This window comes from Ursus americanus, chromosome 7 (assembly GCF_024610735.1).
Source record: "Ursus americanus isolate L20-20 chromosome 7, mUrsAme1.1.p, whole genome shotgun sequence".
NCBI classification, from domain to species: Eukaryota; Metazoa; Chordata; class Mammalia; order Carnivora; family Ursidae; genus Ursus; species Ursus americanus.
The window spans coordinates 66,890,736-66,909,357 of record NC_142133.1 but is presented as its reverse complement, the minus strand read 5'-3'; positions in this window follow the sequence as shown (position 1 = coordinate 66,909,357).

Here is an 18,622-nt window from a genome sequence, read left to right as displayed (position 1 = left end):
GGAAGGACATAGCATCAGGGTGCGAACTTGTCTTTGCAGAGAACAATATTTACATAGTCCTGACCACTTAACGGAAGGTAAAATATAAGTTTGGGGATGATGGGAAGGAGGTGGTAGCAGGGTCAGAGGAAGTCAGCCGTGTTTTCAGGGGGTAAGTCAGAACCAACAGCAGTAGCACGTTATGCAGGGAAACGGAGTGAACAACCACAACAAACAGTGAAAAGTGGTGACTTCCGAGGCAGAGGACCGGGGATGGGAAAGAGGCGAGTGGTGGGACAGCTGCACTTCATCCATTCACTTACTCATTCAACACATACTCGCTGAGCTACACTGGTGCAAGGCCTTGTTCTAGGCACGAGGGATACAGAAGTCAACAAAGCAGCCCAAAAAAGGAGTATATATTCCAGAAGGGGAGACAAGAAATAAAATCTGTAATGTGTTCCAGAATGGTAAGGGCTATGGGGGGAAAAAAGCAGGAGGGAAGGATGGGATGGGGTAGGGGGTTACAATTTCGGATAGCTGGGCCTGAGATGGCATCACTGAGTGATGTGTGAAGGAGTGCAAAAGAGAGAGCCACATGGACATCTGGGAGAAGAGCACACCAGCAGAGGGAACAGCATGTGCAAAGGCCCTGTGGTTGAAGTGGTCCTGGTGGGTTTGAGGAACAGTAAGGAGACCTGTGAGGCTGGATTGGAGTGAGCCAAGGCAGAGAGGTAGGAGATAAGGTCTGAGAGGTAACAGGCAGCCAGATCAGGAATGGCCTGTGGGCCATAGTACCTTCTGATTAATGGTTGATTTTTCTCACCATGGATATATAGATAGATAGATAGATAGATAGATAGATAGATAGATAGATATTTGATTTGATTTTTTAAAATTTCTTTTAAATAACTCTGCTGGAGAGTAGATTGGAGGCAGCAAGCCTGGAAGTGGGGATGCCATCAGGAGACCGCAGAGGCCATTCAAGTGAGTGGATAGGGTGTTGGCAGTGGTGATGGGCAGATGGAAAGGTTGGGGATCTATTTGGGGCGCAACGCTGAGAGGACCTGTTGATGAATTGACTGAAGGGGTCAAGAACGTAGGCAGTTTGAAGAACGGTCCCCAAGTGTCCAGCTTGAACAGTTAGCTGTGTGCCACGGACCAAGACGAAGGAGAGAGAGTGTTCACGTATTGACTCGCTGCGTGTGAGAGGCCCCCGGGGCCCCTCCGGGGGGAACCTCTAGAGGCCGGAGGCGGGAACTCGTACACCACTGGTGGGGGTGTAAAATGGTGCAGGGGCTTTGGGAAATAGTTTGGCAGCTCCTCAGAAGGTGAAAGGTAACTCCATCCCTGGGTGTACGTCCAGGAGGACTGATCACATGCCCGCAATACCCATAGCAACATGATGCACAATGGCCAAGAAACGGAAAGAACCCAAATGTCCATCCACTGAGGCATGGATAAACCAAACGTGGTACAACATTGAACTCGTACCTGGACACAAAAAGGAATGAAGGGCTGAGACAGGCGACCACATAGATGAACCCCAACCGGATGTAAGTGAAAGAAGTCACACACGAAACGCTCTGTCTTGTCTGACTCCATTTATAGGAAATGTCCAGACCAGGCAAATCCGTGGAGACAGAAAGTGAACAAGAGCTTGCCTAGGGCTGGGGAGAGAGGGATGGTAGTGACTGGTTTCTTTTGGGGGTGATAAAAATGTTCTGGAATTGGACACCTGGGTGGCTCAGTTAGTTAAGCAACTGCCTTCGGCTCAGGTCATGATCCCAGGGTCCTGGGACGGAGCCCAGCATCGGGCTCCCTGCTCAGTGGTGAGCCTGCTTCTCCCTTTCCCTCTGCTGCTCCCCCTGCTTGTGCTCTCTCACTCTCTCTCTGTCAGATAAATAAATACAATCTTTTAAAAGAATGAAATAAGATAAAATGGCAAATTAAATTTGGCCGAACGGGTCTGGGGCTGTCTAGAGGTCAGGACTGAAGACCTAACAGAGGGAGAGTCCGCGTAGAGATGACACTTAAACTCAAGGGAGCTGAGAGTCGCACCAAGATAGCACAGAGAGGGGAGAGGGGACGGCGCCTAGGGCCTGGAGAAACAGCCCATTAGAGCTTGGGTGGCCGAGGAGCGGCCCACAAGAGAGAGGCAGAAGGGAAGGCCAGAGGGGGCAGATCGGGAGGGCATGGAGTCGCATTCTGTTCCGGATGGGGAGTGAGACAACCAGATCGCCTGCTAAGGGGACAGAGGACCAGAGCCGGCTCAGGGTCCTGGGGGAACAAGGCAAGGTTTGGGTTGCTGGCCACGACCTCGCCGAGCTGGCAGGTACCACAGTCACTCACTGGCAGACCTTAGGAACCTTGGGGCTGCGGTGATTTGTGCTCTGGGAACAGAGAGGGGCCCATCTGAGAGCCTGAGAAAGGAACAAAGCAGAAAGAGAGACACCGTGCGGGGCAAGAATCCGGAGTCCCGGGTGGCCACCGAGCCGCTGTGTGACCATGGATCAGTCACGTGACCACCCGGGGCTTCAGAGAACTCCTCCGTCAAATTTGAGGTGTGGCCAGGGATCTCTGACCAGGATCCTTTCCCCTTTAGAACTCTGAGGTTCCTGTCGGAGACGAGAAAGAAATCTTCCTCTTAACCCCAACCACCAAAATCGGGGCAGGTTTTGCTTCAGAGGCTTTGTTCCTGTGGTGATTTTTCCATTCTCTGTAGGGATCAGAAAGTCACGATTTCTAGCAAGCTCTGTGTGGAACAGCTTGGTTCCATTCCGCAAGCATTCACGTCCCACGAGCGACGCCACCACCATCATTTCGCCTGGATCACCGGTCTCCCTGCTGCCACCTTGCACCTCGACACACTCTTCTCAACGCAAACTCGGCCAGAGTGAAAGGCAGAAATCTGCAATAGTGCCCACGATCTGTGGGATCTCACACCTCTCTGGGACCCACACCTCACACACACACACACACACACACACACACACACACACACACTCACTCCCACCCGAACGCACTCCTGCCTCAGGGCCTTTGCTCTGCCTTCTCCCAGATGGCCACTAGTCTAGCTCCTTCCTTTTACTGAGGTCTCTGCTCGTAATGAACCTCATCGGAGATTTCTCTGATCCCCTCGTACAAAGCAGCACCCCAGCCTATCGCTGTCAATCCCCTTCTCTTGATGCTCTCCTTCGGAGCACTTACCGCCGGCTTCACCCTGAGTACCACCCCCACAAACTTGGCAGTTTCCTGAGCACCCGGTCTGCGCGCTTCCCCAGCACCCGGAGTGGTGCCTGTACCCGAGAGGCCCTGGGTGCGTATCTGGGGAGAATGAATGAACCTGCCCATAGGCCCCAGCCACACAAGTCAGCACCGCAGGCTTTTTTTCCAGACACACCAAAAAAGAACACAGGTTCCTAAAGTCTTGACTTTTTTTGCAAGCTTGGAATCTCTCCAGGCCTGAGCTTTCCTGCGTGAATCTGAAGCTTGGGACAAGCCCCGTGAAGTAGGGATTGAGTCCCGTTCTCAGAGCAGACACTCAGAGGGGCTCAGCCTTCAAACAATGGGTGGTTCGGAGAAGGTGCAGGGCTCAGCGGGACAGGTTGTGTTCCTCACAGGAGAGAGGGAAAAAAAAAAAAAAGACCATTTTGTCTCCAATCTGGGGAGCTGAGATCTAGGCGAGGGGCAAATGGGATTGATTCCGGTCACCAGGAAGGCCCCCAGGCAAGTAACTAAACCTCCGCATAGAAGTCTTTAGAAAAATCTTGGTCTGGCGGTGACAGTCCCCGACAGTAGGGCAGCCCTGCCCTCTGGTGGCCACCACGTGCAGTGCCATCGCGGAAAAGCCTGGACAATGATTTTAGGGAATTTTTTTTTCATCCTGCAAGTTGCCTGACCCCATTGCAGACAACTGGGAAGACAGTGAGTAAGGGAATAAGAAGTAATCGCATCACCTTAACACCCTTGATGCGACTGGAGCTTCAGTCACGCCTGCTTGACACCTAGTTCATTCATCCGATCAAGTATTCACAGAGGGCTTACAGCCTGGCCGAAATCACTCTGTATTTTTTTATCCTGAGATCTTCGCTTCTGTCGTAAGTGTGTTGCCACCCAGGCTTCATGCAGATCACTGCTGATGGCTGGATGACAGTCCACTGAGTGACTGTCCTCAGCCATCGGTCTGGTCTAGGGGCGGCTGCTTCTTCAAAGCTGAGTGGCCTCCCATCCCACCCGTGTGGGTTTTTACTGCCTCGGGGTCCTCAGTCCTGAAGATCCGGGTGCTCCAGACACCCGGAGCTCATCCGACTTCATCTGAGAGGCCCCCTTCCCCTGAGGAGGGCTTCATTAAGCTCAGAACTCAAGGCTGTGCAGGGGTAATTAGGGCGGGGCCCAGGCAGACAGAGCACAGGTACAACACCTGAGCCCAGAGAACGAGAGAGAAGAAGGGGGGAAGGGAATGGCCGGCCAGACCTCCCAGGATTTTGTAAGCCAGGGAGCAAGTGTGGGGTCCATCCTGGGGCAACAGGAAGTCACCGCAGGGTTTTGAGCGATGTGAGCGAGACTGGCCTTGTAGAAAGATCCCCTGTATGAACATAACCAGCTAGAAAGTACCCTGGAAGAAAAGAATCCATTCATAAGAGTAACACAAAGAACAAACTATTTAGAAAGTCATTTATCAAGAAATATGTAATACGTGTCTAAAGAAAAGCTGTAAACTTTCCTGAGGGACAGAAAAGAGACAGGAATGAATGGAAAGACACATTTTGTCTTGAATAAAAGGCAGTATTGTGAAAGTGGGATGTGTTCTCAAATCTCCCTATATATTTGCCACACGCATATAACGTAACCTTCTGGATCCTCGGGCCCCTGTATTAACACTTTGCCAAATTCCGGAACTTTCCCTCCATAACATGTACGACCGTGTGATTATTTTTGTGATGGTGTGTTCTGACTGCCTACCTGCTACCTTGGTAAAAGAACACTAAAATTCGTCTGGAAAATACACACGTGAAAATAGCCAGTACATTTCTTAAAAAAAAAAATAATCATCATCTTATCAGGTAATAAAAATATAAAGCTGGAGTAAATAAAGTGATTTAGTATCCATACGAAAATAGGCAGAAGGATCAGTAGGACACAATCGAGAGACCCGAAATAGACCCCAACTTTACGTGGAAATTTAGAATATGCTAAATGTGGTAATACATCAGTGGGGGAACGGATATTCAATAAATAGCCCTGGGAAAACCACTTGCCATTTAGGAAACAATTTAATGTGGATCCATACCTTTCTCCACGTCCAAATAAACTGCAAGTGAATCAAAGTTTAAATGTAAAAACTGAGCCATGAAGGCATGAGAAGGAAACATGAATGTATTTCTATCCACCCAGTAAAAAGAACAGGCAAGACAACGCGTAGCAGGAAAAGAGACTCGTGTGTGTAACAGACACATTAGAAGCTCAGCCTAACTCATAATTTTAAAAATATAAATTAAAATAAATGGCTATTTTTAACCTTATCAGGGTGACAAAAGTGAGTTGGTAAGGGAGAGGAGGAGTGTCCGACCGCACACACGGAAGTCAGTACGGCCACTAGGAACGGCTGCTGGGCAGTGGCTACCGACGTCTTAATCGTCCGTCCCCAACACGCCAGCAACGCCACTTTAGGAACTGATTTCACCGCTGTGTTACTGGGAAGAGCGCAACACCGGAGACAGGGTGGCAGTCCGCGGATATGGCCGTAGGAAAAGAGCTCCAGCATGCACTTTTTCTTTCTCTCTCTCTTTTTAAAGATTTTATTTATTTGAGAGACAGAGAGAGTGCAAGCATGAGCCAGGGGAGGGGCAGAGGAAGAGGGAGAAGCTCTGTGATGACAGAGACCACATCTGTTAAGTTCTCCAGTTGGAACAGAGCCTGGAGGACCCAGGGGGCCAGTGGCCAGCAGCACTGGTTCTAAGAGCTCAGAGCCTCTGAGTGGGAGACACCCCCCCCAGCCCCAGGCTAAGCAGGGAAAGGGTTTGAGCTGGTTCTGCCCCCTGACCCCACTGACTCACACACTCTCATGGGTACAGGCCTCAGCAGCAGGTGGGAGCCTGCTTGGCCCCTGCTGAGTGAGTATTTGAATGCGTGCACCTCTTCCCGACCCAGAAGGCTGTGCAAGCAGGGCCCCTTCCCAGTAGGTACACCGTTCACTACCCCCATGCCTGAACTCTGGCTCCTGCCCCGCACAGCTTCTCCTGGCTGGGTGGACTTGGTCCAGGAGGAAGGCCATTCAAACTCCCCACCTGCGCCCCGGCCCCCACATTCCTCACCCTGCCCTTTGCACCTGCTGCTTACAGGAAGTGATCCTTCTCTAGCCCACCCTGCAGCCCTTCCCTCTGGGCTTCCCTCAAACCCAAAGTACCTGGAGGCCCCAAATCCACTGAACAGAGGGCCACAAATTTGTTCTAGGACCACGAGGAAAGTCAGGTGGCTTCTCAGAGGAGGCAACATCTGAGTTGGGCCTTGCCGCATGAAGAGGGATGAGCTCCTGCCGGATAAAGAGAAGAGAGGATGTAGGTGTACATGGGCCCCAGTGAGCTTCTGCGGGGTGGGCTGAGGGCTCGCGGGGGCTGCAGTAGAGGCCGCCAGATGGTGAACCGCTCTAGGGAGTTACAGGCATGATAGCAACCTCGTACCTCGCTGGGCCTCTGTGCCCCGGGGCGCCGCCTGCACGTGCTGCTTCTCCCACAGCTGTGTGCGCGGCCCATCGTCTCTCCCAGACTCCACGCTCCCCAAGGGAGGACTCGGCTTTCATCTCTGTGCCTGGAGTGCCTGGCACAGCCGAGGGCACAGTGCTCAGCCAGTGTTCGTGGACCTGGAAAAGGGGGACATATGTCATTGTGGTAATCACACAACCGTAAACGTCGGCCAGAATTCCATGACCGTTATGCTAACTGGTGGATGTTACTGCTTGGGAATCAGGGCCTGGAGCGGCCCGAGTGCCTGTGTTTTGCAGTTCACCAAACACTTTCACTCCACTCGTCTTGTGCAACCCCAGCAATCGCCCATCTCACAGATGGAGAAACTGAGGTGTCAGCAGCTTGCCCTTATCCCACAGTGGCCAACCTGGGCCCCACCCTTGGACCTTGTTGCTCACAGACTATGAGCCTGAGGGACATTTTCAGAGGATGTGGGCCAGTTGTGGTTGTGAAAATTCAACGTGCAGAGATCACAGCTCCCTTTGCTGGTGCCAGCTGGTCCCCTTCCACGACCCAGGGGGACAGGAACAGGGGCAGCAGGCTCGATCAGGCTCCAGCTATGACTCCTGCTATCTTGCCCTCTGGGAAGGGTAAGACCCCTGCGGGAGAGGTGGGGTACATGGGTTCTGTGCCGCCGGGCTCATCTTCTCACCGTGTCCTCAGTTCACAGAAACTGTCTCGATTTCCCTGTGCTAGGTGTTAGGATTCTTGGTCAGTTTTCCTCCAAAGAAGGTGTTCCTCGGCAAAATGGGTTGCCAGATTCAAATAAAAATACAGGACAGAATACCTGGGGCATATTTATACTAAGTAAGATGCACTAAACAGGATATACAGGGGCTACATAATACACATATGCTATCTACTGTTTATCTAAAATTCAAATTTAAGCGCCCACCTGTGGCTCCACCTGGCTCGCCCCACCCGCCTCCTGGGCAGTGATCACCCCTGAGAAACAGGCACCTGTCACCCAGAATCCTCCCCCCAGGTGGCTGAGGACCACTGCCAAACTGCTGGACTGTGAAGGAGCCAGGGCTGGCGCAGGCCTTCCCCTGCCTGTTAAATAAACGAACAAATTTATATTATATTGTATTTTTGTATCTTTATTTTCAATTTTTTAATATTATATCCAATTTCTTTTCTTTCCCTGAATTTTATATTTTATATTCGTTTTAAACTTTATTTTACTTTTTTTATGTTTTCTTTTATCACCATGTTTTATCATTTTATTTTTCCATTTTATTACTTTAATTTTGTAGTTAAGATTGCTAGACAAAGTACAGGTTTTGCAGTTTCTCTCACGGTAACTTCTTGCCGAAGCAGGATCGTGACGGTGATAGATGCCGATGACCTCGTTCAGAGTTCTCCAGTTTTACTTAAGTCGTGTGTGTGTGTGTGTGTGTGTGTGTGTGTGTGTAGTTCTATGCAATTTTAACACACAAGAATGGGTTTTTTTAAAGAACACATGCCTATGTAGCAGTGAGTTAAGGTGTGGGATTTGAGAGATTTTCTTTAAATGTCTCCCTTTGGCTCAGTCGTTAAGCATCTGCCTTCAGCTCAGGTCATGATCCTAGAATTCTGGGATCAAGCCCCACATCGGGCTCCCTGCTCCGTGAGCCTGCTTATCCCTCTCCCTCTGCCTGCCACTCTCCCTGCTTGTGCTCTCTCTCTCTCTCTCTGTCAAATAAATAAATAAAAATAAAAATCTTTAAAAATATAAAATAAAATAAATGTCTCCCTTTCATGCGGCCACGTTACGTGTTACGTCATCCATGAACAGAGGAGGAAAGTTTGGGCAGGACAAGGCAGGTGGAGAGCAGAGGAGGCCTGGCGGGGTGGTGCAAGGCCGAGGTGCCGGTCCCACAGGGCCTGACCTAGCTGTGTGACCTTGGGCAACTCAGGAGACACGCCTGGAGCTGCCGTTTCCAGCAGTCAGATGGGGATCCTTCCTCTGCCCTGTCCATCTGAAAGGCTACCACGAGGTCATTTTTTGCTGAACGCGGGCACCCTCATCCAGGCCCTGAGCACAATCAACTCACCCTCCCGGCCAGACGGGCCTGCGGGGCCTGGGTGTCTTCTGTGGCCTTCTTACCGATCTCAGCCCGCCACTACCAAAAAGGGAACTCTCCCCAACCCAGCAGGAGAGGTGACATGAGGCTTCCCAAACATTTCCAGCCAACGAGGTCTGGACTCTGGAATCGCGCTGTCTGGGCTCAAGGACGGCTCCCGGGGGCCACGGATGCAAACAGGATCTGAGAGCAGAAGAGCAGAGAAAACAATGCCCACTGGGCCTCCTGAGAAAGTCGTCGGATGGACACTGTCCCTCCAGTGGGATCCGCAGAGGCAAGGCCGGGGCGAGGTGTCTCCACAGCCCCCATGGAGGATCCTTCCAGAGCGGCCCTGGGCTGCCCTGCGATGGCTCCGGTTCCCACACGGGCCTCCCCGCGGGGAAAGAAAAACTTCAGGCCTGTTTCTGAGCGGGTTTCCACTCAAGACGCTTTGTATTTTAACTCTAGCTCAGGAAATGCCTTGTCGGTCAGCGCTCCAGGCTCACAGCTCACGAGAGGCCTCCCTGGCTGGCCACCGGGCCCAGGACGCCCCGCACCCTCTCCTCCGTGGGCCGCACCCCGTTCCCCTCAGGCAGGGCGCCCCCGACAGTTCCCATAAAAAGCCAAATGGGAAAGAGGGTAAGCTTTGTCTCCCGTCTCTGTCACAGCTAGCATGGAGGCTTTACCTACCGTTACAAGCGTCCTAGAGAAATAGCTCGAGAAACCGTTACATTACATTCTACTTACAGATACTTGTTGCGGATGGAATTTCGTCCCCCAGAAAGATCGTTTGAAGTGCTCACCCCCAGTACCTGGGAGTGTGAGCTGATTTGGAAATGCAGACGTCATCAAGTCAAGACGAGGTCCTCAGGATGTCCCCTAACCCAGTATGACTGGTGTCCTGCTGAGAAGTGGGGAATTTGGACACAGACACACAGAGAATGCCGACTGAAGACACGGGCACAGAGGGAAGCAGCCGTGCGGGGACAAAGCAGATGTGGGAGCTATGCTGCCACAAGCCAAGGACCCCAGGGGGACCAGGAGTGGGAAGAGGCAAGGACGGATCCTCCTCGAGGCGTCAGAGGGAGCACGGCACTGCCAGTGCCTTGGCCTGGGACTTCTAAGCCTCCAGAACTCTGGGCCAACAAATCGCTGTTCTAAGCCCCCCGGTTCATAGCACTTTCTTACAGCAGCCCCAGGAAATGAATACAACACGGAATTGGAACTTCATATGGTGTTCGCATCTCACCAAATACTTCTTGGTGTCATTGGTCAAGAACACAAGGCAGCGTCGGGATCCAGCACAGACACGTGCGTAGCGGAGAGCCTGGGACGGCTGTCTGGCCTTTCCTCCCGTGACCGACCGGACCTCCCGAACACTAGTCTGCCTTAGAGAGCCGGCCGTGCCCTTCGCTGGGGAAAGAAGGGCTTTAGCATCCCCCCCGCCACGAGCCATTCCCTGGTCAGAGCTCACTGGCCTGGGGTGACCCCCCTTCCAAGCTGGGCCACCAGATCCTGTCTCAAAAACCTGGTGTGGAGGGAGAGACTGAGTCAGCCAGGACTGGTGCCTGGATTGGGAGGTTGGAAATGTGGGGCCACGGGCCCTTTCGAGGGGCCTGGAGAGGCAGGCATAAGTGAACAGCCAGAGGCCAGGAAAGGGAAGAGAGCCGCAGGAAAGCTGCAGGCAGAGGGCACAGGGCCTCAGAGAAGAAAGGCCAGAGAGAGTGGCTGCCTGCTGTCCTTCCTCGCGCTGGGACAGCTGCTCTGCTTCCCGCGGCTGGGTGCCTCATGCCTGAGGGCTTATTCCCAGCCCCCCCCTCCATGTAAGTAGCTGAGGTGGGCAACTGGGCCTTGTAGCCAAACCAGCAGCCTCGGGGCAAGTCCGCAAGGAAGGCAGGGGTGCCCAGCCCCGGGCAGGTCCTCGAGGCATCTTCCTCCATCCAAGGAGATCCCACCACCTTCCAGGACCGTGATGCCCTATTTCTACCCAAGGAATGCATCTGGGGTTCTGGGAAGCAAGGATCCCCCCAGAAGAGAGGGAGGGAACTGGGGCTGGATTCCAGCAATTTCATTGGTGGCTGCAGTGGGTCAAAGACCAGTACCAGAATGTTGGCTCTCATTTACTGAGTGCTTGGGTACATGCTCTCTCGAACATCCGAGGGCCTGTCTTCAATCTCACAACAACCCTGGGATGGAGGCCATTCATTGTTCCCATTTTTCAGGTGAGGAAACTGAGTCTTTGAAGACATAGATTATCACACAGCTAGTAAAGAGCAAGTATTCGATCTCTGGTCTGTCTGCTTTTTCCGCTTTGCCACACTGTATTGTTACCATAATTAAGACCCATATTTCTAGGCTTGGTTCCTCCAACTGCTACGGCCTTGAAATGTGAATCGACCAGTTGCACACTAGGGCTAACAGGTCTGTACTCTGATTTCTCCAAGAGCTAAGCAGTCTCACAGTGGGCTGAGGATAGCCAGCCACTAGGATGTTCTAGGGACCTCTGTGGTGTTTCCGTCATCCTGAATAGACTGTGCTCTTCAGTGTAGACCCTCTGCCTTCCTCCTTGTTAACTTTATCCTGAAAACCATGTGCGACGGCATCTGTTTGCTATTGGTTTTGGTCGGCCAGCCCCTGTCCGCCCCATTTCCTTCCGGAAGCGGATTCTATCCCATCCCCTTCAACCATATCACTCTGGCTTGGCCAATCAGAGTACCCAGCTTCCTTGGACACAGAGACTGCCCCCAAAAGGAGCGAGATACAAGGCTCTCGGGAGAATCCCACGGAGGCTGTGAGCTACGAGGTGTCCGTGGCTGTCTTTCCCCCATCTGGAATCGGTCTGTTGACAGGAGAAAGCCAGGCAGAGCCAAACAAAAGACAGAAGTGGAAAGAGCACGAGAGACAGAAACCGAGAAGGAGAGAGAAGGCAACAGAGAGGCATCAAAGCCTCTCCAGGCCAGGTCCTGACGTCTGCTCCATTCTGTGACCAGGCCCACATCCTTCCTAACTCTGAGCGGGACCGTTTCCTTTTTGTTAAGCGTGCGGTTCTTTAATACGTCACATGAAAACTCACTCCGGGGGCTCAAGGGACGGAGGATGAACTGACCAGGAAGTTTCTCTCGTGGTGAGAAGTCAGCGGGCCCCGCACTCCTGTTGGAAGCGACGTCAGCCCCTAGCGCCTGTTTCGTCTGTCCGCTCTGCCCTTCGGACGGGGTTCTACCCAGGCCTGCTCGCAAGCTCGAACCCCTATCAGATCTTCCCGGCATGCGCTCCAGCCATACAGAAATCCCTTGGCAGTTCTTGGGACCCTGTCTCTCTGGGAAAGCCCACATCAATCCAAGCATCTTTGCCTCCCCTCCCTCAGCCCTCCACACCCATTCCAAGCTCTGCCGAACCCCGTTCTATCAGCCAGACAGGTTCCTGTGTTCCCTCCAACACCTCTTGTGACCGAGCTCATGCCACTCCCATCCACCCCTTCCGGGCAGCCCTCCCCCTCCATCTATACCATCCCCAAGTTTCCAGACAGTCTCACGTCAACGTCGCTCGACCGGGGTTGCCTCCTTCCCCAGCCCTGTCCACAGGCCGTGTACCTCCTCTCCCCGGAGCTCCCAGGGCCCGAGAGAGGTCTTGCTGAGGGCAGGGAGTGTTACTCTGGCCAGGTAGGCAGGCTCCCCCCCTCCGAGTGACTCCGTGTCGGACCGCACGCGGTGTGGACAGGGGCCCGTGTACATGGCCCGGGTCCGTAACGAAGGAGGGGTGAGGCCACCAGAAGGTGGAGCGTACCAGCTGGCAGCCTCGGCTCCAGAAAGCCTCCACTCACAAACAGCAGGCATGTCCTAGTCCAGTTTTATTTAAAAAACAAATAAATATATATACACACACACATACATTTAGAGTCTGAGAGTTGTTCAGCATTTGTACAGAATATTTATATAGAGAAACGCACACATTTACATACATATATAAGATAGAATATATATTCGTGTCTAAGTAAAAATCTAGAAGCAAATATACTAAAATGCCAATGATGGTGGGAATTTTAAAAATAAATGTTTTAAAAATAAAGACTTTATTGAGCCATAATTTACATACAATAAGCTGTACCTATTTTAAGAGTACAGTTCAATCGGTTTTGACAAAAATACGCACCCAGGTAACCACTGTGTGATATTTTTATTTTTTACTTTGTGCCTTTCTGTAATTTCTAATTTTTTTTAATTCAGCATACAAGTGTGGCTTGAGTAATTGGATAAAACCTGGACCAAGGTGTGGGGGGATCACACGTCTCTGACCTTGCACTCTGATGGAGGCTGGCCCCTTCGACAGAGCAGGTTGAGCAGGGCTTTCAGTAACCGGCACCCTGTGTGGCTGCCCGCGGTCACGCCCCGAGGACCTGATTCAAGCAGAGAGTTAGTGCATTTTGTAGGTGAATGAACGGCAGCTCAGAGAGGTCAAGTACCCTGCCTGCAGTGTCCAGTGTCCAGTAAGAACCCATAGGGGACAGTTTTGGGTCTAGTGCTTTTTCCACGTGCCATACTAAACAAAAGACCACACCACCAGGTGTGGAGTGCCTGATTAAACTTTCTCCAGGCCTTTGGGGGTCCCTGGCTCCTCAGAGTTGCATGCATAAAACCATAGCAGCCCCCTCCTCTGGCCACAGATCGGATTCAGGAGGTAAATGGTGAAACCTGGCCCAGATCAGGAGGCCTGCTCCTTCCACAGACCTACGGACACCACCCCCAAACTCCAAAGGGGTGAGCACCTGCCAGCAGGACCCACTTCTTGCCCTTCTCTACGGCAAGCCAGGACAGAGAGAGCAGCCCCCCTGATCCCCCACAACACACACACTTCCCCCCCACTTCCAAGAAGGACTCCCACCACAGCGGAGTCCCCCGGAGCTGCAAACCCAGATGTCCTCACAGCCCCTCCTCTGACTCAGGTCACCTAGAAGCCCAGGTGTGGAGGACTACAGGGGAAAGTGCACGGTCAACAGTGGGACTTCATAGTCTCAGTGCCGCAAGGGAGGAGGCTGCGGGCCAGGGTGACCCTGTACACGTCCCAAACCTGTGCCCATTCCCGGACCTACCACACACACACACGTACACACACACATACACACACACACACATAGACGGCATTTATTGTGCTTCCGTATAGGTCAGCCCAGTCCTTGGTGCTGGCCATTACACAACAGCATCACTGTAATTCCCACAATAACCCCATTATTGCCCCCATTTCCTTACGTGAGGAAACTGAGGCTCAGAGCAGCGAAATAACCTTCCTAGGATGGAAGGCTGCAACCCAAATTGTCCAGGATCCCCAGCCACTACACTCCTGCCACGGGCCACCACCCGACAGTCCCCATGCCCACCCCCACGCGTGGCCTCTGAGAACTGCATGGAGACACCCCAGCGGCCCCTCAGCAAAGGTGAGCCCCTAACACCCCTGACCTTTCTCTATGTGCTGTTCCACCTGCCATACAAATGGGGCAGGGGGCTCGGGGGCCCTCACTTGCCCCCAACGGGAGCACACAATCTTTCTGGGGCCCATTTACTAACGTGGGTCCCGAGTCCTTCCACCTGAAATGACATCTCAAACATTTATGCTAGAAAATGATCACATGCAGACACCAGGCTGAACAAAGGTCCCACTAGACTGTGCTCCTTGCAGGCAGCATGCGTCTCGGTCACGGGGGAGTCAGGGTCATCGTAGCAGATGAGAGTGCCAGGTGCCTGCGCAGGGCCACCCCCTCCCCAGCAAGTTGGGAGGGGGTGGGAACGCCCCACCCTCTGGAGGAAAAGCTGGATCAAATAAATTACGCTGCATCTATGAGACAGAATAACGCGCAGCCATGGAAAATGATGCTTTCAAAGAACAGCGATGTGGGAAAATGCTCACAGGAAAATGTTAACAGAAAAATAATACCTGGCACACAGTGAATTCTCAAAACAATGTTAGTAATTACTATTTCAAAACAGTCTGTTGACGAATAATGTGGCCTTAAATGAGTGAGGATGTGGATGCGTCGCAAGAGGAAGGACGAAACAGATTCCAGCAGCCACTATCTCTGGGAAGCAGGATAATGAATGAGTTTTCACTTATTCCTTTTTTTATTATTTTAAAGGAGCGATGAGCATAATTTTAGGCTGGGGAGTCATATTGATTTCTTTAAAAACCCATGGTTCATTCTCTTCGATGTGGAGGCTGCCTGGAGAGCACAGGCCCCCTTCCATCGGGCAGACGCCCTCTCTGGGGGAGCCCGGACAGCGGAAACAGCCTGCCAGGCTGGGGTGTCAGATGCACCTCCATCCAGCTTCTACCTGGCAAGTTGTGTTCCCTTGATGAGCCTCAGTTTTCCCATCTCTAAAATGAGCACAGTTACGAGGGCTTTGCGCAGGAATGAGACGAGCTAATGCGCGTAGAGAACGTGGCACGAGTCTGCACCCGTGGGGAGCGCAGTCACTGTTGGCGGGGGCTAGGGTTCCTGTGTCTGCCGGACGCTCAGTAATGAACTCTGCTTCCCTTCTCCTTGCCCTTATTGCACTGTGGGCAGAGCCAACGTTTAAGCAGCCGAGTTGGAACTAACAGAGGCCTAGACATTATAAAAAATTCCTGAAACCCTGCTCAGCCCGACAAGAGACTTCTGGAGAGACACCGTCCCGGAGATCCCCACAGGTGTGGGGCTGGGTGTGGTTCCCCATTCATTTCACAAACATGTAAGTGCTCCTGGGGATACAGTGAAGGACCAGCAGCTTCTGTTCCCGCTCTCCTGGATTTCCATTTTGGTGAGGAAGACACAATAAATGAGTAAACAAAATGATTACTAATTATGATAAGAACTGCACAGGAAGTAAAAGGCTGAAACAAGAAATTAGGGAAGAGGAGATCCTAATCTGAGCCCAGGGTAGCCTCTCCTGGGAAAGTGGCACCAGTAGGAATGTCTGCGCACAGAAGAGCTGTAAAATGAACCCACCAAGGTTCCCTATGCCCTGGCTTCCCACACTCTGCAGAGGGTGAGAGCTATGAAGAGAATACATTCAATAGAAAGCGGCGGGCACAGAAGCATTTGAGAAACAGCGGGCAGGCAGTGAGCTGAGACCTGAATGAAGGGGAACAGGCTAAGGAGAGAGGAAGCAAGATTTCCAGGTGGCAGATTCAGCATGTGCAAAGGCTCTGTGGTGGGAAAGAGCTTGGCGTGTCCCAGGGAAGGGAGGCCAGCGGCTGGAGCGTCTGAAGAGGTGGAGCTTTGCAGGCCGGGGCAAGAAGGGCAAGAAGGGTTTATCCTGCTTGCAGGAGCACACAGCTGATGGGTTTGATTTTTACTAAGATTATTCTGTGTGCTGGATGGACTGGAGGGGACAGGAAGAGAGCAAAGGGATCTGTTGTGCTAGGATGGGGACAGAGGCCAGTTAGGGGACAGATGATGTGGACTTGGGGAAAAGCTGCGGAAGTAAGATAGTGGAAAATGGCCCAAATGAGGGTATATTGAGAGGAGAGTCTGTCAGAGCAAGCTGGCGAGCGGGACGTGGCATGTGACAGAAAGGGGGATAAAGGATGAGCCCCAGGGCTTTGGCACCAATTAAGCACTAGTTACTAAGATGTGGAAGTACGGGAGCAAGCTGGGAGACCAAGAGATCTGGGTTTTTTTGGGGGGGGGGTTGGTTTGGTTTTTGAGAGAGAGCGGGGGAGGGACAGAGGGAGAGAAAATCTGAAGCAGGCTCCCCACCCAGCGCAAAGCCCAACATGGGGCTCCATCTCATGACCCTGAGATGGTGACCTGAGCCAAAACCAAGAATTAGACGCTTCACCGACAGAGCCACCCAGGCGCCCCAAGAGCTCTGTTTTTGACAGAGTCATGTTCAAAGTGCCCGTTCCACACCCGAGTGGAGAGGCCAAGCAGGCAGCTGGACAGGAGAACCTGGGCCTCGGGGGACATTGGGGCAAAAGCAGACGTGGGATGCCTGAGCCATCCAACAGGTAGAGAACAGGAAAGAGCCAAGGAAGCCAGGGGGGTAAGAAGACAGACACGGGGTATGATGCAGGAGCCCAGGGAAGAAGCCGTTTCAGGGAGGAGGGAAGCCCCGCCCAGGCCCAGCTCCTGAGAGGTGACTTGTGGGGGGGGGGAGCCTCTGGGGCAGATGGAAGAGAATGGGAGTAAGAAAAGCAAAGTCCTCAAATCCCAGGAGTGCTTTCAAGTTTTGCTGTGAAGTGGAGCAGAGAAATAGGGCATCTGGAGGGAGGGCAAGGGACAGTGTGCACGTGTGTCAAAGATCGACGGTGCCATTAAGGAAATGCTCGGGGAGAAACAGAGAGATTACTGGTGCCAGATGGAGGAGCCGCGGCCAAGCAGGAGGACAGGGCAGGATTCAGAGCCAGACAGGGCGGCCCTCGAGGAGGGAAATCCCCGAGCCAGGCAGCAGGGACGGGTTGGGGCAGGAAGGGACACGAGATCATGGAAGTCCTCACACCGGGCCGGGCAGAACCCACTGCTCATGGCAATACATGAGCCAGGTCAGGGCCAGGCAAGGAGGGATGGTCATGCAGCGAGAGGCAGGGGCCTTGGGCTTCCATCAGAGCGAAAGCCTCCGAGAGGCTTCAGGTTCCCTCCCTTAACCCACATATACCCACTTTGGCCGAAGCCCTGGGCTCAGTGAGGGCCGAGTGGCAGCGTGTCTCCACAGGCCGGGCTCCTTGCCTCCCCAGGCCCCCAAACTACCCCCCCCACACCTGGGCGGGGGAGGGGGCGCCAGAAACTACATGCTTGACAGACAAGAAGACCCAGGTTTCCAGCCAGAAGACTGAGCTCAAGACCAGTAGCTAACCCGCCCACGGTCACACAGATTCAGATCCCAGAGTTCTAAATGCTGTTGTCTTTCCTGATTCAGTTCAGGGTACCTGAGACTTCGTAACCCCCAAACCTCCAGGCCCTTTCTTCCCAACCCAGCTGCACCCTCCTAGGATCCCCGCCGAGAGGAGCAAAATATGCCACTGAAGTGAACGGGCCTTGTTCTTCTAAAGCGTATTGGAACCAAAGAGAAAGGGAGCTTTGGGAGTGACGCCAGGAGCCTGTCACAGGAGAGACCTACTCCCCTCAGCTGTGACTTCTTTATGCCCCCATCTTCAACATACAGTCTCTTCGCTTCACTGAAGCCTAACACCCACATCCCCCAGAAGGACCCCCACTGCCCGTGCCTGCCACCTCTGGCCTTGCTCTGTGCCTTTGGCCTCCCCAACCCGCCAGCTCCCAGACAACCTCGTCTCCCTGCCTCCTCTACTCCACCCCAGCTTCACCGCATCAACCTTGCCGAGCCCAGGGAAGTTTCTCCAGAACCAGCAAGCCTGGGCCTGGCGATGCACAGCCTCGCCACCCCACCTCGGGCAGACCCACCTGGGCAGTCCCATTGGGGCTGTGGGCCCTGTCACTTCACCACTGCCTGACTCCTGCCCAGCCCTGACCCTTCCCTCTCTTCCCTACTCCTCCACCATCAAATGGTACCTTGTTAAAATGCAGGAACTTCGCGAGGTGGTTTTTACTAATGAAATGGCCCCTGGAACGCCTTCCTGTAAGCTCTGGCCATACTGCCCATCTCCAGCTCAGGTGACACTGAGGCGGGTTCCATACTGATGACACCCTCCCATTTCTCCTTAGCCTTGGAACCAGAGTCTCAAAGATTCAGCGGGAATTCCATCCCTGCGGGCTTCTCCAGGTGGGCACTCCCAGTGAGCTCATTTTCAAAATTTAGTGACCAAACCATGTTGCGGCCACCTCCTGCTTCTAGCTACAGATTTCCTTCTCAGTGGGGAAAAAAATGCTTTGAGCCTTCACTTCCCCACTGGGATTAACACTTTTCT